Here is a 21,779-nt window from a genome sequence, read left to right as displayed (position 1 = left end):
CCTCGCGACACCGTTTCCTTCCAATCCGTACTCGTCACTTGTGTGATGATCTTGCTCTTCGATTCCAGCATTGCCTCCCATCCCATTCCATTCCACCCTTCGTAGGTTTTTCGCTTCGGCTTTGCCCTTGCAACTGCTGCTGCGACCTGATGATGATGGTGCTGCACCAGCAAATCTATGGCAGGCACCACGTAGGCAGTCAGAGCACTATCCTCCCTTCACCCACACAGTTTTGATCCTTTGCTCGTTCGGTTCGGGTTCGGCTAGTGTGATGATGTTTGTGTCATTGCGTAGAACAACATATGCATATTTTGCTGTAGACGTGGTGCCGGTGCGTAGAAGCTAGCTCTCATCTCAACTAAGAGAGAGAAAGCGTATGGTGGAATGCACGCAGGAAGAGAACGCGACGGTACCTTTGTTTTCGCATTTGCTTTTTTCGATGATTCAATTTACTAAGTTGGGTTCCTGGAAATGCTGAGATGAAAAGATTCCTACAGGACTTATCGTCTCCAGGGATAATGGAGGAACCGTCAATCGATGGGTGGGATTTTATTTTTAGAACGTTTTACCAACGTGCATGTAGGTTCCTTGAGTTTGGGGTGTTTTAGTGAATATAGTGAGAGGAAATCATACATTACAAGTATTACTGGATCTGATTTGCAGTATTTATACGATACTATTATTCAAATGGTTGCTATGGTAATATTTGTTCTAGTTCGAGTTTTAAGGTCGCTACTGTAAAGCTTTTTAGATGATTTTCTACGCCCCCTCGTTCGTCGTAGCATTTCGTCACAAATTGATCAGAATATGTGCATAGCGTTATTTAGAGTTAATTAAATGTAATGTTTGGTTACTAAAGCCAGATAGAAACATACCCATCACACAAAAGTTGTTGTGAAGGCCAGTGAAAAGGTTTTTTTTTTCAAATATCGCGCGTAACAGGTGCCACTTCTTCGTATTCCAACATGGATCTTTAATGTGATCTGCTTTGGTGCACGGTGCTACGTCGTGTGAACGTATTTGGATTTCATCGTCACCGATGTAAACAGGGATCTTGTTGTTGACATTGTCATGTTCGACTTAGTGCTACATGTAGTTCATCGCAATAAAGTTTTCTGCCTGGATTAAACGTTACCAGTACACAGTTACGGACGTGGTGTAACTGTGTGTGTCGTAGAGTTAGCGCTATTTACACTTTTAGTAACTATTCCACCTCGTGGACTGTAGATTTAATACGAGTAAATCGAAGTAATTTTCTCTTGTTGTATTGGCACAGTTAAATAACTGTGGCTCACTCATTTGATTACAAATCCAGAGGTAACGATACCACATTGTTTGTGCAGTGGATAAGCAACAAAGTGGTAAATAGATTTGTCTACTTACTTTACTTTTGTTTTTATAATGCGCCAGATGGATAGGTAGGTTGACTTTCATAGTTGTTTGCTGGCTTTACATTTCATTTCAGAAGGCATGGTTACCGAATAAAGCTGCCCCAATTAGTATTTTGTGGCATATGAATTAGACATGTCGATATTAATAACAGTAGACAATTTTAATTTTTTTATCGAACACGATAGGGCAAAATAGATTGAATTTTTTTGTATATTGTAAAATACACAATATTTCTTAAAATACAATTTTAGTGTCATGGCAATTTTCCACTCCCCTTCGGCTGCTAGAAGTTGTCAATGGCAAAAATAGTAGGTAAGTAGTAATAGTATACATGTGACATTTAATCTCGGCTAGGTATAAAGGCACTTGGTCCTACAAGCCAGTCGTCAAATAGTCGAGACGCAATCAGGAAGGATTATTACAACGGTTTTCTTTATAGCCCAGCAACTAACCTGCTTCAAATCAACGGTTTTAATAGAACAGAGTGGGGGTCAGCGAACCTGATATATTTTTAGAATCTAATCCGATTTTCAGTTCAAAGGCCGCCAACCCAAACTAAAAACGAACTTTAAATAACCGACTTCATAGCACTTAGTTTTGAATCTAACGCATCAATCGAAAAAGACATGGAGTATTACAATGTTTAGATGTATTGAAATTGATATAATCATAGACAGTTAGTTTCTTAGCAGTTACTTAGAAATTCGTGACAATTTGTTACATGGGAGGAGAAGGGGGAGAAAGCCAATTTTGGGTAATTTTCGCGTTACGTAATTTATTAATAGTCCCTTACACATGCGTTTAAAGTTGTAACATCAAGGGGCTGATACAAACAAATCATCACTGTTTGTGGTGCATGTGATTCCGGTAAGAGTTTTAATTTTAATAATAAATGTTGTTTGTTTATACAGAGAAAACCCACGTTTCTGCCCTTGGCGTATTTTATGCTGAAAAAGAGAAATTGATAAAATCCAAATAATTTTTGAAACACCGTTTCTGCTGAGATATTTTCCCAATTTTCAAATGCGTATAACTTCCGTTGTACTGAACGGAATCGCAATATTTTAGTACTAGTTGATCGGAAATATGTGGACGTGTTTTGTATTAAATTTCGACTATTATAAATAAATCAAAAACGGGTTTTCAGACAATCTTCCGAAAACGACGAGGAAAACGTAAAAAATTGCGAGCGTATTTCAGGCAGAGCCATCAAAAGGGAGCATCTTAACATTTCATTACATACGGGAAGGTTATCACACTCGCATCTAAGTAACATAATCAAATACTGGTAGTTTGCAAGCAGAGGTGCCGCGTGTACGTTTCAATCGTTCGTCGCTCGACTGCTAAACGAGCAACATCATGACTGTATCGTCTGGATGGTACAATCGTTCGTGTACATGCAGAGTTTCGGGTCGCACGGCGAGGTTTAAAAGGTACGATAAACTTTACACACAGTAGGGGTGAGGGGCGAAGTTACAAGTTTTACACGGTTTAACTGTGTGCGAGTTGATGCCGCCCTTGCCGAAAATATAGAAATAGAAAAGATTAATGGCGAAACCGAATTAAATAAACGAGAAAGTAAACAAAGAGAGGCTCTCATTTGCACATAGGACAATTTCAATAAGTATGCGAGAATAAATTTATTTTTCTGATTGTGTGTTCGTTGGGTTAATACGCTTAGCTTAGCTAGCTTAGTTGACCGCCCGTGAGTTTTCCGTGATTTGTCAAAGCCTGTTGAAATTGCATATTGAATGAATTGTATGAAACTATGAAAGAAATGTCGTACAGCATACTCAACGTGCAACCTAAAGAGACTAAGATTATAGTATGATCAATAACGAAGATGGCCACGCCCATTCAGGTAAATTTTAATATGGGAAGGAATGTTAGTTCAACATTTGTGACTATTATGACCGACGAATTCTCTGCATCATCTACAAGTGTCGCAGGATAGGATTGGTGTTAGTAGGTAGGAAATGAATCAGGATATATCTTGGTAGATATTGTGATTTATTTTTTTCGACTATGTTAGTCACATTTTCTTTTTTACATTTTAACGATATTCAATTAGTTAGAGATTACTGGGTAGGGAAAGTTATGAAACTTAGAGCCATAGTACTCAAGTGAGAGCAAGGATGTGAAGTAAACAGATCGGAAAACTAGAAGTGGCAGGGTCATTAGAACAGGCTTAATATCGTACGGGCTTAATCTTTGTCTTCTGTTAATGAGGGTCGAGCTTAGGCAGAATAACTACGAATCACCCGAGTTCACTAACATGTGTGCTGATTGGAAAGCACCAGGACACATGTTAGTGAACTCGGGTGAATCGTAGTTATTCTGCCTAAGCTCGACCCTCATTAACAGAAGACAAAGATTAGGCCGTACGATATTAAGCCTGTTCTAATGACCCTGCCACTTCTAGTTTGCCGATCTGTTTACTTCACATCCTTGCTCTCACTTGAGTACTATGGCTCTAAGTTTCATAACTTTCCCTATCCAGTATCTCTAGCTAATTTAATATTGTGATTTAGTTGAATACTCACGCGTTTTGTTCTTTCTTTTTAGATCAAAGTTTACAGGAGTGCGACCTCTAGTAGAAATATGAATGCCGAATAGGCATTTTAAGAATTATTATTCCGCAGGGCGTTACTTAACAGGATAAAGCCGCGTGGAATATAATAGAGGTATCTATTCATCTATAGACAATATGATCTTAGTAATATGCACGAAGGTCGCTCGCGATCAATTTCCGATAATTTGAAACGAGCAATTTGAACTTCGAACAGCCGGTCATCGGAAGAAGTGCTTTTTATTAACACTTCAATGATTATTTCCAAAGTTTTCAGTTCAAAGCAAGCGTACAAAGGTATAAAAGATATCCCAAATGAATGTGAAAATTCACTGCGAAATGTTAATGACAAGTTGGCATCTCCAATCTTCCTATCAGACACGTTTCCATAATTGGGTTAAATGCCAAATTGCAAACGAACTATTATTTATTTGCAATAAATATAATAAGCACGACAAGGGCTTTTGATCCATCGGCGGCCCAGATGAAGAATGGATGCGAGAAGAGCAATACTGACAAAGACCGACTACCATATGAGCGGTTCAAACTCGAAAGAGTAACTCAGAGAACTGCGCTGGATGATTTTGAAGAATGAATCAGGAGTGCGATTTTACGAAGTTTTAGCTTCCGACGGCCCTACATTTTCTGACAGAGTGAAGTTCTGAAGTGTTGAAATGTTTACCACCGTTTGGGAAAGCAAAACTAGTACAAAGCTAGTGTCAGACCTTCATGAGACCTCAAGAAGTCACTTTTGGAAGTATTCGTCAATGTAGATTTGTCGGTAGACGGTTCCAGATTTAACAAAAAACTGGCTCATTTTGACACATCTACAGATCGTTTGCCACACAAAAAATAGGCCAATTCAAAAAATTTCCTGCTTGAAAGTTTGCTTTTTTTAAATACGGTTTTTAAACCAAAGCTTTGAAAGTTATAGCTTGACGTGAAAGAGCCGGTATAATAATATATGCTGTTACTTAGTGTAGAATTCGGCTGCATCCTTTACGGCTAATGTACAACCGCCAGAAGAAACCTAAAATGTTGGTTTACAATCGGGAATAGCGAATCAGAAAAGGTGACTATATGTCAGTGATTCACTCAATATAGAATGAATAAATGCTATGATGCAAAACCTTAAGGTCCGTCCAGGTTAAGTCTTCGGTACGGATCAATACCTTGACCTAGGAACTCCTAGCATGGGACATGGGAGCAGGTTCCCAGTGGTTCTATTCTTGGCTGAAATAGCGCAAAAAAAAAATTTAGCCCGCCGTGCACCACATGACTTAATTCAATTTGGTTCGTCTGCTAGAGTCCATCAAACTACCAACTATCAGTTTCCATATGGGGCTGACAAAATTGGGCCGAAAAGCTGATAAAATCGAGACCTAATAAAATCGAGTCTTCACTGTATCAAATATTTGGTTGGTTGCAGGACGCCAAATCAAGAAAATAGAAGTTGAAACGTTTTTGCGCATCTACAAATTTCTTGCAAAATCAGAACATTTAGAGCAAATTTCGACATTCTCTTCGTTCGAATAATTTATGGATATTTTTGTACTCATTTCAATTTAGCGTTCTTCTAGCGTCGCCTTTCAACCGTGTAGTTTAGAACACCATACATTTTCTAGCACCGTCAGGGATTGTCATGTTCGGTTACCTCATAAATACTTTGAACTCTAGAATATCCATTGTCGCAACGAGAGTAAATTGTGTCTTGTGAATAAATAATGAAAATCAAATTCAACATCAATAATTCGTCGATGTACTATAGCTTTTCTCGTGACAAAGAATGTTTTTAGGATTTTTAGTTTCTCTTGTCTTAGATTTGGAATTGTTTTCATTAAGCACTTTCAAAAGTTCATTCAGTTTCTAGTGACTATCTCAAGTCATCAGAAATAAAAAAATCTCGCGTGTTTTTTGAAAAGGGCAAATAAGCATACTGTCAAAATTCGCTTTAAGAGAAAATTCTGTGCAAATCATTAATAGCCGATTATAAATCACAGCAGTAAAAGAGAAAACTTTTCTCTTTTGTAAAATGTTAACATCCATTTTCGGCGAGCTACAGTTTGTCAGGAATTTTCTATCAAAGTGGATTTGAAATGCATGCTTATTGACCGTTTTCAAAAACACGAGGTACGATTCGCACAACACAAGGAATGGTCAGAAACTGGCTGGTGGTACACTTATAGTAAGTGGATCATTTTCCGTCCGACGCATACATTGGCGTGGATCAACCTCCTCCCTACCACTTTGCGCAAAACATCTCAAAATCATCGTAATAACGCATTTGATCTCTGAGTCGATTTTCATAAAATTAAAAAAATGCGTCTTTAAGGGTTAAGTTTGCGGATTATGTAGATTGAAAGCTAACTAAGGGGCGTTTTTTAGATAAACAGATTCTGGAATCACCTGTCTGTGAGCGGAATCTAACCCCTTTGAAAACTATTGAGTTTATTCTCGTTCGTCGTGTTTACAAAAATACGAAACAGTTTGACAACCTAATCATGCTCAAGCGAAGTCGAAATTAGTCAAGACACCTTGAACAATTTATTTTAACAGCAATAACGACTAATTGTAGTTGTCCCATGGTTGACCGTATACACATCACCAGTAACTGAAGTAGTATCATCCAGTAATTAAATCTTATTTCTACACAAAATAAAGCGCTATTTTTGCCTAATGCTGCAATTAAAATGATCCCAACAGTCCAAATGAATGTACCCTCTTTGGATCCCTAATAATCTCATGACGTATTGCAAGAAGTAATATTGTAGATGCTGTACTTAAAAGTGGTGGGATTTGTTTAGTTTCACCGAGTGTATATTTTGGGTAACATTTAATATTTCTACTTGTTGCCCAAATCGGACCCACACTGTATTTTGCTATCATGTGTAAAAAGTTCTATCAAATATGTACAAAAACCACTGTTGCAAAAGCAAGTCTCATTTTGACATTTGTGCTCCTCTTCACAGTAAAACATTCTTCACCTCATCGATGTTAACGTGGGTGAAGACTAAGTAATGATGGCCTCTAGGGTAAAAGAGCGTTTTTTCAGCCGTTAACTAGTACAAATATTTATGTATTAGTGACCAATTTAAAAGGAACCTGTTACAAATTGCAACGTCATTATCCAAAGCCGAATCGCACACAAAAAACGAAACAAAACAATACTTTCCCCATCCCCCAAAAAGGGCTTTTGCTTGCACTGTATCAAAAAATTGTCAAACAAAGCAAATCGACGATGATCGAGAACACGAGTGCGAGAGAGCGGAGAATTGACCGTCGAAAAAAAACAAGCAATAACAAGCGACCAGCACAACACACAACAGGAACAGGACAAGTGGGCAAGCGAACGAGCGAGCGAGTGCGGTACGAACGACCGGGTGGCGGGAGGATGAGGTGGTGAACGAAAAAAAAGAAAACTTATGGCGGCGGTCCACCCACTGGCTAACCTCGTTTCTGTGCACACATCAAGACGCGGAGACGGAGAGCCGCTTGCTGTGCGAGGTTGCCTGCTGCCTCGCGCTTTATCAGCTACAACAGCACGCCTCGGTTCGTCTCAATGACATTCGAGAGTTCCTCCGTCCGTGCAGTCGTCGAATCGTCAGCCGGAGTATTTTTGCCCATTTTGTTCCTGCCGTGTGTAGTTAGTTCTTGACATTGAACACTAGAGCGATTGGAGGCAATGAGCGACCGGAAAAGCACCCCATGTGCTTTTGTGAGGGGTTAGATAGGAAATGTTGGCTTACCTTTGTCTAAGCGGAAGCAACTCGATCACTATTTATTTGCACTGCACTGCGACTGTGAAACTGAAACTTTTTTTTTCACTGTAAAGCACTACGCACTGATAATTATTGTCAAAACCTGTTGTCCCTTCAGATTCTCTTCCGAATCCCACAGAAAATATAGCAGGAAAAAAATACCCAACCCGAGCAACGCACGATGACTGCTGCGAGAGAAAAGCTGCGTCTCTCCACTACGGCGTTTGGCGATGTATTGAAATGTGGTGGACCTCCTTTCCTTGCTAGCTCTAGCTGATGTTGCTGGTTGTGTGGTGATTCCCGTTTGTTTTTCTCGTACGGCGCGAGGTGCTGGCTGCCTGTTTCACCACTACACTTGCGGGCTCGTAGTGAAACAGGCGAAGGTAGTGCAAAAATCGTTCTCGCTCTCTCGCATACTCGTGCGCCCCTAGCACCTCGGCGTGAGAGCGTAGCACATCAGGCAACCCACCCAAAAACTCCCTCACCCACACAGTGGCTCAAGGAGTAGCGCACCACGGACAGGCGACGGTGGCCCTAAAGCAAACACATGCACACAAGTGTGCTCGATCAAGGCTAGCTGAGGTGGGTTTTTGTTTTTCCTTTATTCGCTCGGATGGAAGATAGCGCCTTCGCCTGCTCGGCTTGCTTCGCTGTAGGTTGGCTAGGAAGCAACCGTCATCGTAGTGTGCCCTTCAGACACGGGTCGACTCCTTGCTGCAGTGATGCTTGTCGGTGGTGGTGGTGGGTAGTAAATGATGCTTTTTGCCTACCGTTCAGAGAGGTGTGTGCGTGCGGTTGCAATAATTGAACGGAGTTTTCAAACCCGTTTGGAGTGTTTCGTGACGGCTACGACGGGAGAAAAACGGCCCACCGAAACAGGCTGGTTGTTGCGCCTGTATGGCGATCGTTCTGGAAAATTTTGCGGTTTTTATGTGTGTTGAATTTCTGCATGGAGGGTTCAGAATTTAATCGAGAAGTTGAATTATTTCATTTTGGAATTATCACACTGATTTTTGAAATATTTAATTTGGAAATATGAAATGTCGTTTTACATTACATTATCATTGTCATAATGGAACAAAATTTGAATAGATATGTAAGCCACATTTTCCTAAGAAGCCAAGGCTGTTAGCATACACACTTAAAAATTTCGCACACATTTCGCGAGATGCACATAAAAGGAGCGTCACAATTCACTTGAATTTACATTCAAGAACATGTAAAAATGGGCTTTGTTCACAATTCTCCAACTCCATTCAAACGAGTTCTGCATCAAAAGAGACACGATATTTTATTTCACAGGTCAAAACATGTAAAATTCCATTATTAGACAGCCAAATACGTCGCAATGTTGTTCACGTCAAATGTTACTTTCATTTTTTCTAAGTGTGTAGGAGAATGGGTCCGACTGACAACTAGAAAAGGACTGGTTTGGCCAAACAAGACTAAAATTAGTTATTGAAAACGGTGTATTGAAATTTGTGCGATCGTAGAATTGTAATTGGACTCCGAAGAGGTGTTTAAAAAACAAACTTAAAATAAGAATTTTGTCCAAGGTAGTGGCACAAATCAAATAGAAACAAATAATACAATTAAATACAAGAAAATTTAATCAACTTAAATGAAAATACGCATAATAATTTGAATACGTGTTTAAAGTTGTACAACTGATATAAAGTGTAACTCAATACAAATTACTTCACAGTTGCATGTTTGATGGTTCCTAGCTTACGAAACAAGCTAGATTCATGTGGATCTTTTGACAGATAGGGTAAAGTGCCTATTTTCAAACTGTTAGGGAGGGTGCTTCACTAATTAATTAATTACGCGGCCCACAATCGATGGCCAATTGACACCTACAGCTTTGCTTCGTTGTTAAGAACCAAGATAATAACACAAATGCACTGAAAATGGTTAAATGCTCGTGGTTGCATACAATGAAAACTCGAATCAAGTGCCTCTATTGTCGCCCTACCATTTGGCTCAATGCGTTGAACAAAGATGGCAGACGCTGATCTAACCAACGGTTTCAAATGGGTAGAGTAATATTAGAAACATGGTAAAAATAGGTACATTACCCTACATGTTATAAATGCAAAATATGCAAAAATGAAATAAATCCACATTTCCACAACATTAACAGAGTTTTATACAAAATAGTTATAATAGTTATGAGCTCATGTTTAGGAACTAAGGAAGAACATTGATCAGCACTGTTTTTTTTAAAGAAAGAAGAAATATGTCCGCTATTTTCAGTGTACCGATATTGTCACAGAGCCGTAGCAACCTAGGCGCAAGGAGGGGCTTTGCCCCACAAGGCGTTTTCCGCCGCGCCACGAATTTTAGGGACCGTTAATAAATTACGTAACGCATTTAGGAGGGGGAGAGGTACGGAAAATTGTGACATGTTGTGACATATGGGGGAGGGGGAGTAAGCTAGAACGTTAAGTAACGTGTTTTTACTGAAGAAATTTTTGTTAAAGGATTTGTTACGTAATATGAGAGGGGGGATAAAGAATTTTGTGACAATTTGTTACATGGGGGAGGTGAGAGTCAATTTTAAGCAATTTTTGCGTTGCGGCCCAATCAAATCCACATTGACCACTTTGGACACCCTCGGCGAAACCGGAAGCTTCGGGAAAGTGGGTTGGTTTGTTAAGTGAATTCACATCTGTTTCTTAGAAATGTCTGACTTTATTTTCTCAAATTTAGTCTCAAATGAAAGCTACAGCATTCCTATTGACTGTTATTAAATTTCATTGGAATCGGAGTTCTGGTTCCCGTGTTACAGGTTGAAGTATGTGGTAACAAATTCCCGTACAAACCATACCAATCATTATATCTAAACGATGCAAAACTAATTGCAAATCAAAGTCTCTTTGACCACATTGAGAACGTTGAGGATCCCAGAAATTCCAGGAAAAGACCAGGTTCCAAAATTAGATTCACACCTGTTTCTCCTATATTGCTAACTGGATTCTCACAATCTTAGTCTAAAATGAAGGGCATAGTATTCACATTGATTGCTACCGAATTTCATTTGAACGAAGTATTGGTTCCGGAGTTGACTAAAAGAATCCGATCACACGTGAATTTCCCATATAAAACATTTTACCTTTCTCTTATAGAAAGGTTATGCAATCACACTGAAAAACGACTGCTTAACAGAGGCCCGACTTACCTATATGGACGGTTGCTGCATAACGACGATGAAGATGGACTGTGTCAACCATATTTGACATGCACTGCGCAATGACAGTGCTGCCAACACAGCAAGTATGCCATAAGCTGCATTATCGAGGGTAAGAAACTAGGTGATTAAATCTTCACTCAATTCGTTGTGTTCGGCAAATGTGTGTGTGTTTGCTTATGAGTGTGTATGTCTGTGCACATCGGTTACTTCAAGTTAACCGAACCGATTTTCTCAAACTTAGTCTCAAATGAAAGGCATAGGGTGCTATTGAATTTATTTCTGATGCGACATCCGGTTCCGGAGTTAGTGGATAAGTAATACGCGCGGTAATACAGTAAATCCCCATATAAACTGGAACCACCATGATACCTAGATGATGCAAAACTTACTAAAAATGGTGTTCAATTACATAAATTTGCCGCTTTGATCACATTGGCCACCTAAAACGGTCTTGACCCCAAGAGAACTTGCCAATGTTCACAGTTAATTTCACACCTATTCCTCATAAAATTCTTGACCCATTTCCACCATCTTCCCAATTTGAAATGATTGATGCAATTATCTGACTTTAGGTGGTTTGTGTGCTCCCATAGAAATTTCCTATATACCTCTTCCATTATAATACTTGAACTGTTAAAAACCATAGAATGTAATTGTTGCCAGCACGGCAAATAAATTGATTTTGACCGAAGTTCTCGCAACGTTGTCCGCACCGACTGTCAAATGAACTTTGTGTAGTTTTGGTTTCGAGTTATTAGCGGATATGCGAAAATATCTCGATTACAAAGAATGTTTCAAGGTGCTTAGAGTTCTAAGCTGATTCGTCTTTGGCGGTAACTAGGTGAAGAGTGAGGTAAACGTGCAGCAAGCTGCGGGAAACAATGACAGCGAACAACTTTGTTGACATACTGTTGACAAACATGCATGGGGATGTAGTAAACAATGTTGTTAGCTGTTGTTTTTAGAACCAACATGGCTGATCGGCGATTTCGAGGATCGTATCACCTGAGAATAAAAGCTCCTTGTATGTTTGTTGTGCTGCTATAATACTGAGCTGGACCCTGATGCATACTAAATATGTAGTTATTATTATCATTCATAAATAATTGCACAACTAGCTATCGGCTCTTTAAACTTGTCAGATCGAAAATGATCTGAGATTATCTTCAGATTCCGTAGTTTCTGTCTAGCATACTTTAAACTTCTTCAACAGATCCAATGACCAACAAATTTGCACCTATTGAATACATCTGATCAGACTTTATATATCGAGATATTTAATTTAGTAACACCCAACTATGTGTAAGAAAATATGAAACAATTTTGAACAATTTCTGTCTCGAGAACATCGATAGGAATACATTTCGATTTTTGGCCTATTTTGTTTGTTTCTGTTTACGTGTGGAAACAACGTGATGTATTTGGTTATACGTCAAAATCACTTTACTCGCTCCACTCTCGGTAACACGGGGCAATTTTTATGATTTCAAATTGACCAATAGGCCTTTCTCATATAGAAAGGTTATGCAATCGCTCCAAACATCGACTTTTTAACCAATGCCCGGAGAGTCGAAGCTTATATACCATTCGACAAGATCGGAAATTGTTTGTGTTTATGTTTCTGAGAGATGGCTGGACTGATTTGCACAAACTTACTCTTGAATGAAAGGTACAACCTTCCCATCGGCTGCTGCCGATTTCGGTCTGATCGAGATTCTGGCTCTGGAGTTATGGTTTAAAAAGTGCGACCACACAGAAATTTTTCTTTTAAACTGGTTTCAAGTGTTTCACTATCGACACGTAGCTCATTAAGTTCGTGGCTGGCGAGTTATTGTGTATAAGTGCAAAGTGTACTAAGCATGTAATAGACATTTCCACAATTATATTGAACATTACCAGCCATGGAGTCATAGTTTGGAGAAATGAGAACGACACAATTTCACCGCTAGGTGGATTAAAACAGGTTTTTTTTTTAATATTTTGTATTTCATATTTGTATAGAAGGAGTTCACAGTTTATTTATTAATTTTTAACAATGATATTCAATCACTTTTAATCTTGAGCTACTTCGTTAAATAATATGAGTAAGTTATAAAAAATCTAAATCATTGTGCCATTTCCAAGCACACACTAAATTATTGTTCGAAAGTCGAATCAAGACTCCACCAAAGGTGCTAGAAGAAGGTCCTGTCAATCTTATTTAGATTTATTCACAATAAATGATGCTCTCAAATGTAGATAAAAACTACAAGGGGCAGCCCTATGGGGTTCCACGAGCTGTAGACGTAGGACTATAATACTTAATGTAAAGCATTTATTTTGTTAGTACATTTAGAGTAATATTTAATCAAATATATTTATTACGTATAGTTTAAGCACAACCAATCAACATCGAATGTTACATATTGAACCAAACCTTGTTGGTTATCAGGTCATTTAATTTGCAGTAGGTGAACGAATCCGATTAAACTTATTTGAGAAGATCTGAAGAAAGAAGACAGAAAACCGTGACCGAATTAATATCTAAAACTAAATCTTTATAGCACAAGATCAGCTTTTAAAATAGTAAAAACTTTTCAATTGTGTGTGCTAAAAATCCCGGTCCAGTGAAGAAAAATCTAATTTTAGACAATATAATCATATTTCATGTACAGACCAAGCATTCTAGTTATATTTTGCCATTATTGTACCTTTCCCAGAGTATGCATTTAAATGTAGGGAATGCAGTGGTCTTAATCATATATCGAAACTATAAATATATCAGAATCGAAAACATTTTTATTTTTTTAGACGCGTTTTTGCAACGGTTTTTCGAGTGGCAGTGTCTTTGTAGTATGTACCTAATAGCAGAATCAACATAGGATAGGCTGAGTGGAAATGAATCACGTGAAGTGATCGAACGTAAATAATACACTTTTTTGGGCTTTCCATCGATCCGCGTGAATTTGTTGCTAAGAAAGTTTTCGTCTTTACACAATGAAAGCACATTTTGCTACCATGCAGGTTACGCATGCAACCGCTAACAAACAGGGACGTCACATTGATATCTGTGTTTCGGTCAAAAATATCTTTCTACCATCTGTGATAACTGAAACAGGAAAAAAATCTGTGATAAATTTCCGAAAAATCACAATATTTCCAAAAATCTGTGAAATTTTGATCAAAATGCCAAAAAGCTGGCATCTGTGAAAAAGAGTCTGTGATCAAAAATTTTGAAAAAAATCTGTGACATTACAGAAAAATCTGTGAATATGGTAACCCTGCACTGGTAGCGTACATCCACAGTTAGTGTAACGGACTTCTAACTCAGTTACACTGGCTGTGAAAACACACAGCGCAGTAATCTGCTCTGCCTGGCGTTCAACAGGCAACTGAGCTTGTCCGGTCAAATTCGTTCTTTAAATAGTCGATGATGACGTCATTTATAGAAGCGTAGCGCGCTAGGTACACAAATCTGTCGTGCCGGACTTGGGAAGCGCTATCTTCTGGGTGTAAATGCGCGATATTTTCACTAGGTTGTGCATTATTTAAATTTTTAATGCCATGATATCAAAAATCTTTGGGTTTATCTATTGGAATGTATTCTTAGAAGTATTTCGGGGGATATGCGCAAAAAATTTGAAAATTTATCGTGAGATGGCTGAATTATATGCGTTTAAAATTGGACCACTTTTCGTTACATACCATTTTTGTAGAATTTGCAGAGTGCACCCCCATATCGAAAACAAAGACGTAGTCCTACGTCAAAAAACTACGATCTTCTCCTACGACAACAGCGGTTATTCGGTTGGATTCTAATGAGACGAAGTCGAAACGCAAATTCCATAAATAATTTAGTTATAGGATTTTACCGCGCAAATAAACAGTTTTGTTTACACCGTGTACTAGATCTTCATAAAAACCAATCAGCAGTAATGTAAGAATATTCTACATAAGCTAATTCATTTTCATGAAGATCTAACACGCGGTGTAGAAAAAACAATATTCTCCTTAGTGGAGAAAAAATATTATTATTAGAATGCTTGTTCATTAAAAACGTGCGAAGAAGATTGTTTTAACTTCTTGAGGGTACATAATTTGCATATAGCCGTTGTGACCGAAATTTTTTTAAAACCAAGCATTAAATTGAAGAGTAACTCTAATTTTCTTATTCATCGATTTGATCGAATTGTTGAATTCGGCGGAGAAATAGTAATAGCAGTTAATCGCCGAATCAAACATTGCGTCTTACCGTCTCTTGACACCATGGTGAACGAGAGTTTTCAATGCACTGGCGAGCAAACTAATTTCTAGAAAGGAAGCGTTCAAAAACTTACAAGAAATTGGTTGAAATTTTTTTATAATCGGTGATTTTACATGTAGCCGAAACATCGGATGATAAGTAAATATTCCGCTTGTTAAATATTTCAAAGACTGGAAGCCGAACATAACCCCTATAAAAAGAACTCCACCAACAGTCGTTAGTTTTCTCACGGTGATTTTAACGCTAACGCTTAACACTTTTTAAAGATTGCTCTTATGTTCTATTCGTGTGTAAGGGATCATGCATAAATGACGTAGCATTTTTTGAGTGATTTTTAACACCCCCTCCCCCATCGTAGCATTTCGTCACAAACCTCTAAATACCCCCCTGGTAATTACGTAGCTTGACGGTAACTCTCCTCCCCCTTGTCCCGTAAACAATAAAAAAAAATAAAAAAGCGACGTTAGTTTGATGAAATGGGTAAGGTTGTCGTGACATCAGGTCAACCCCTATTCCCCTTTAAAAAGCTACGTAGCATGACATGACCCTCTACTCCCTATCGTCACACATCATTACAAAATACAAAACTCCCCCCTCCCCCATATAATGCTACGTAATTTATGGATGATCGCTAAGGAATCAATCAACATTCGACTTGGTTTTGGCAGATCAATCTCACATTTGTAGTGAATTGATTACACATGTAGTTTCTCAAGAAGCAGTGATCACGTATTACAAAGCGAATTGGGAAAGTTATAAAATTTATATTGAGAATAATTTTACACAATAAAGCTGAAATTGATACGACATTACAAAATTTAAGCGATTCTTTAGTTGATGCTAGTAATTTATCAGTTCCAACAACACAGATACAATTTAATACTCCTATTATTGACGACGATCTTCAACTTCTGATTCGCTTGAATAACGTTCGAAGACGTCAATATCAACGTTCTCGTGATCCTCCTATTAAAAGTATCTATCAGGATGCACAAAAAAAAAATTAAGCATAGATTCGCACTCTTAAAAAATGAAAATTTTGCGAAAGAGGCTGAACAGATCAAGCCATATTCTAAAGCTTTCTGGAAAATAAATTTCGTATATCACTTATCGGTGAATTAATCTCTGAACGATATATCCCTGGAGATAGGCAATCATAATGACAAGGACTTCTCCGAACAGACTATACTAAGTCTTCTAACGTCAGCAGTTATGACGCTATTAATTTCAAGCACAAAACTTACTTTCTTGTGAATGTTGTACAAAATGAGTGATTAGTGTAACTATAAATCTTGTAACTATAATGTGTGGTGGGCCACACAATCGAAATTCACATATTGTAGCCATTTCAACCCGATAAAATACTCGGGTAGAATACAAACTATACATTTTCCTGTTAAAAATCGCACACTTACAGACTAAGTTCTTTACCAGCATCCAGCGGCAGATGTTCGGCCTGCGATCATTGTAATCATCATTAGCACCCAGTTCCAGCCAGCATCAGCAGAAATTAAAATACAGCAAAAATAAATACATACATATAAAGCACAAATTACAGCAGCTCGGACGTATCTCGCTGCAACCCAAGCGGCCCCCAACCCAAGTTGAACGTCATCGACGTCGTCGTCAGTCCTCCTCGGTAGCCGTTGTTGGTACACAGCTACCAACACCCGCCACAACCCGAAGCGATCGAGGCGACGACGAAGATGACGACGACGACGATGATCAGGCGAATGTGCGGAAGGAGTGAAAGCAGAACGAAAATAATTTATTTCGACACAGCCCACACACGCCTCATTTAGGTCCTCTGGTAGTTCCGTCCGTACACAGCACACAGTATTCAACTGGAAGTAGGTATCAGTAACGGAGACGGGGATTGTGAGTGTCCGATTAAAAACCTCGCCTTTTCCTTCTCCTTCCCCTTTTCCTTCCCTATACTAGCTACTCGTATTCGCACTTACTGTGCACCTATAGGTATATATGTTATACACTGTTGATCTGCTGTGATTAGTACATGACGATTCGCTACTACCAATATATGAGTTCGGGCGACCATGTGAGACTACCGCTGACCACTGGTAGTTATGTCTCACAAATACCGTAGAATGGAATTAACAACAATAGAACAGTTTGAGTATTGTTGAAAGTTGTTGTAGTGATATTGTAAGTGTCCGCATTTGGGTGGTTAGAGTTTTAACAAATCGTCGCAGATCAAACCCGGTATTTTATGTCTGTTGGGTCCAAAATAGGGTAATGATCATATTTTAGTTTTGTTGGGGAAGGTGCCACATTATTTCGTTGATTACTTTAATCTATAGTCGATGGAAAGGGTTTAAATTTCAAACTGTTTGGTTTGATCCTAAGAACCATTATAAAAGCAAACCTGGTTCGAAAATAGTGAATTACTACCGTTTAAGCGCAAGGAAAACTTAAATCGTTCGCCCAACTTTTCATTCAACCTTTTGAGCAAATGCATTGAAAAAGATAGAAGACGCTCAGGCACGTAGCCAGAGGGGGGGCTAGGGGGCTAAAGCTCCCCCGAAATTTTTCAAAAATGAATTTAAGAAGCAACATGTTTTTCGGTAACTCGTAAAAAAATTGTGTCTTGTTTGGTTTCAACAAATTAATGGGAGAATGGTGAGGAAGATTGCTATTTCGAACCACCGAAGACATCGATATCTACTCAGTATGCCGAGTCTGATAACACACTTCCTGTCATATTGTGTGACTCGTCGGAAAAACAAAAGAAACTGTTACTTTAATTCTTGCTGGGGTGATCCGTCGGATGATTGAATCGCAGAAGCAAGAAGTGGTGCTCCAGCCAAACGTGGAGGCTATTGACTTCCGGAATTTTTGCATAACCGAATTTCATGATGGGAAATATTTACTGAAGGTGAAAATAGAGGTTATGCTTACGAACTTCGCCTTTAACGAGTTCTACCTTGTCAGGCATTCAGTACTTATGTTATTCAACAAATTATCCCAGGAGAAACCAGTCATTTTGCAACTTGTAACACGTGGTTGATTCTCATATATATGGATGATGAGAAAATCAATGTTCGGCTACAAGATCTGATACCACTTACTTGAACCGCGGGCGAACGACCAGGAGGTTAAAGCCCCAATAAACAAACTTAACTTATTTGAACCGTGGCCATTAAAAGATTCCTGTCACATTTGGGAAAAGTGGAATTTATTATAAAGGACACATCTAGATACTAGACATTGCGTTTTGTACGTGCAGGGTCAGCTAGGACGAAATCCTAGCTGACCCTGCACGTACAAAACGCAATGCGATAGTATCATTATACACGTTACATCTTTGCACATCCATAGTCTCCAATACGATTACCTGAAAAACAAACAATTTGTGGCTGCTGTTCATATAATATTGACGGCAAAAACTGCGTCTAGTATCTCAAAATTAACAGTCAGCATCATCATTGAGGAAGTCGACACTGGTGGCCCGTAAGGGGACAAAACAAAAATGAAATCAGATATTCGCAAACATGGACATGGCAGTTACCACGATAATAATACGGAAGTGTACAAGATAGATATGAACGACCACCAAGACGCGGTTGGTTATGAAAAATATTTCTCAGTCAGTAAACAGGTCAATCGCACGAGATCTGTTGGACAACCATTAGCGTTTTATCATTTTCATTATTTACATCGTGGAAATATATTAAAGGCTCGAGGCTTCATTTAGCTAATGCATTGAACCGACTCAAATAAACGAATTATATAATAAAATGTTAGAGGTTTCATAGAAAACTGAGTACAAAAACTGTCCCAAAATTAACATTTATCGCTAGTGATGTCATCTAACAAAACTCATTTTGTGCTAGATATTGGCCTTAATCAAGAAAGTTAGTTAAATCATACGCAAATTGTATTTCTGTAATAGATTAGAGTACTGTACGCTTAATATAAACGTCAGGCCTCTCACTCAAGCGTGCTAAACAAAAACATTTCAATTAGTTGATGACATAGTTGTAGCCGAGACGACAGTTTTTTTTTTATTTTCGCATCATTTTAATGCAATAGTATTTCTATTGACACTCAATTTCATTTTATGTTGGGAATGCGGGCCGTATTGAAACACTGTTAGTCTGGAAAATCGAACAATAAGCAAGAAAAACGTGAAAAAGTAAACAAGCCAAAAAGTGGTAAACCAGCGTTTTTCCTGAGGTGTTCATCAACCCACGAAATCGTATATTACTAATTTTTTTGATATACAGAAACGTACACAGTAGCGGTAGGACTAACTGACGTGATTTTACACTTACTTTCCTTCGGATGTCAATTGATCGATTGATTCTAAACCACATATTAGTCAATCAACCATAATAAACTAAATGTTGCAACCACCAGCAGCATTTTAGTCGCTTTCGATGGTTTCTAATTAATGCTTATGTAAGTTTGAAAACGACGTGTCGATAGATTGATCAGACATCAGTAGGTTATCACGGAGAGCGACTAAAATGTTGTAACTAGTTGAGTCTATAAGTCAATAAGTTGGAATTATTGTTTCGATTTCATGTTTTCATTATATTACAGTCTAAAAAAAAATTATTGAGCTTGTTCACATTTATAGTTTCTAGTTATGTTGTCAGCAATGATGCATTTAGTAAAATTTTACGTAAATTAGATGATAGTAGTAACAGTGTTAAGTGATTTTCATTCGATTTGTGGACAATTTTCTTGAATAGATTAAATTCCGGGCAGTTACCTTTAGTTGATTAAATCATTGAAATACATAAGTCATTCCACGTCAGTTTTACAACCAAAATTTCAATTCCTTCCAAAATGTTTTCTTACATTCTTTAGCTAAAAATAATTGACACGTATTTTTTGGTTTGGCTAAATATTATATTTTTTTTTCAAGTTATTAGCTTTTGAACTTTTGAAGTCTATAAAATTGAACATTTTTCAATCACTGATAACTCGGAAACGACTCGATATATGAAAAAAATTAAATAAAAAGTTGCGTTTTCAAATAAGCTTACCAAAAAAAATCACAATTTTTTTTTGTTATATAGCTTATGAAATTTGCAATTACTTGAAACAAATTGAATTTTTTTAAGGTTGGACCAAATTTTTTATTTATTATTTTCCTTAAGTATTAAAAATTATGTTAAAAAGATTGTGTAAAAATTTGGCAGTGGAATTCTTTGCGAGATATTACAATTATAAACATAAAACAAGGCAATTTTACACTAAACGCCCAGTGAAAGGCCTGTTATAACTAAAATATCTCGTAAAACACTTCGAGTTCCATTCTGAAATTTTCACACAATCTTCTTAATATAGTTATGTAATCAAAATAAATTTGATTTCGGGGGACTTTAAAAAAATATTTGCTTTTAACATTAGAATACCCCCAAAAAAATCTTAAATTTGCAGAATGCGAGTCATTCCACGATTTACAACTATAATTTTAGTTCCCTCCATTTTTTTTGCATTCTTTAGCTTTTTTTTACTTTGGCTGAATTTGATATATTTTTTTTCAAGTTATGAGTTTTTGAACTTTATAAAATACTAGCTAATACCCATCGCGCGTTGATGCGACTTTCAACGAAATAGGAGGAAAACACAATTTGTTCCGAAGCGCCATCTTGTAGGCAAATAATCCCCACCAATAGCTCCATAAAAAATTCCTACAATGCATAAATTTTTACGGCAATTGCTTAAGCCGTTTCGGAGTCCATAAATCATATACATACAAATATCGACTTTTAATAATATAGTGATTTTTTAAAGTTTTATAAATTTAATAGAATTGGACATTTTTCATTCCCTGATAACTGAGAAACTATTTCTGGAAAAAAGCATTAAATAATAAAAGCTGCGTTTTTGGATGATCTCGGCGGATTTTTTTTTGTAATATTTGTTTTTGTTAAATAATGTATGCATTATGCAAATATTAGTAACAAACAATTTTTTTTCAGGGTAGAGCCAAAAAATCTTTTTAGCTTTTTCAAATAATTTATAATAAAATAAATAATAATTTATATTATACAAATTTCAGAAAGAAATTCGAAGTATTTTACGAGATATTTCAATTACAATAGGCCTATCACTAGGCGTTTGGTGTAAAATTGCCTTGTTTTAAGTTTATAATTATAATATCTCGCAAAGTATTTTGATATCCACTCCCAAATTTTTGCACAATAATTTTAACATGATTCTTAATATTTAAAGAAAATAATAAGTAAAAAAATTGGTTCAACTTAAAAAAATTCAATTTGTTTCAAACAATTGCAAATTTCATAAGTTATATAACAAAAAGAAATTGAACTTTTTTTCAGTAAGCTCATTGAGTACACAACTTTTTTATTTAATATTTTTTTCCATATATCGAATCGTTTCCGAGTTATAAGTGAATGAAAAATGATCAATGTTATAAACTTCAAAAGTTCAAAAACTAATAATTTGAAAAAAAAATCATATTCAGCTAAAATAAAAAATACGAGTCAATTATTTTTAGCTAATGAATGCAAGAAACAAAATTGGAAGGAATTCAAATTTTGGTTGTAAATCAGACGTGGAATGACCCATATATTTTGATCCTATTGATCACCAAAGATCCTCCTTCCTAACTGGGGTATGCCAAAAAAT

General features: G+C 37.3%; 2 protein-coding genes across 5 annotated transcripts in view; one reads left to right on the top strand and one right to left on the bottom strand.

The window, feature by feature from the left end:
- Positions 1-21,779, top strand: part of LOC131693093 (uncharacterized) — a 141,001-nt gene that overhangs the window by 73,836 nt on the left and 45,386 nt on the right. The window lies entirely within an intron of this gene.
- The window catches only part of LOC131693092 (putative uncharacterized protein DDB_G0282129), a 100,724-nt gene that overhangs the window by 60,890 nt on the left and 18,055 nt on the right, over positions 1-21,779 (bottom strand). Inside the window, exon 1 of one of the 4 annotated variants that reach the window (XM_058980628.1) lies at positions 7,708-8,072. The exons of the other annotated variants lie outside the window; for them this stretch is intronic. The gene's annotated coding sequence lies outside the window, so the exon portion shown is untranslated. Of the gene's footprint in view, positions 1-7,707; positions 8,073-21,779 lie in introns of those variants that run through there. 4 annotated transcript variants of the gene reach the window in all.

The sequence above is a fragment of the Topomyia yanbarensis genome, chromosome 3 (genome assembly GCF_030247195.1).
Source record: "Topomyia yanbarensis strain Yona2022 chromosome 3, ASM3024719v1, whole genome shotgun sequence".
Lineage (NCBI taxonomy): Eukaryota > Metazoa > Arthropoda > Insecta > Diptera > Culicidae > Topomyia > Topomyia yanbarensis.
This window is presented reverse-complemented; position numbering and strand designations above follow the sequence as displayed.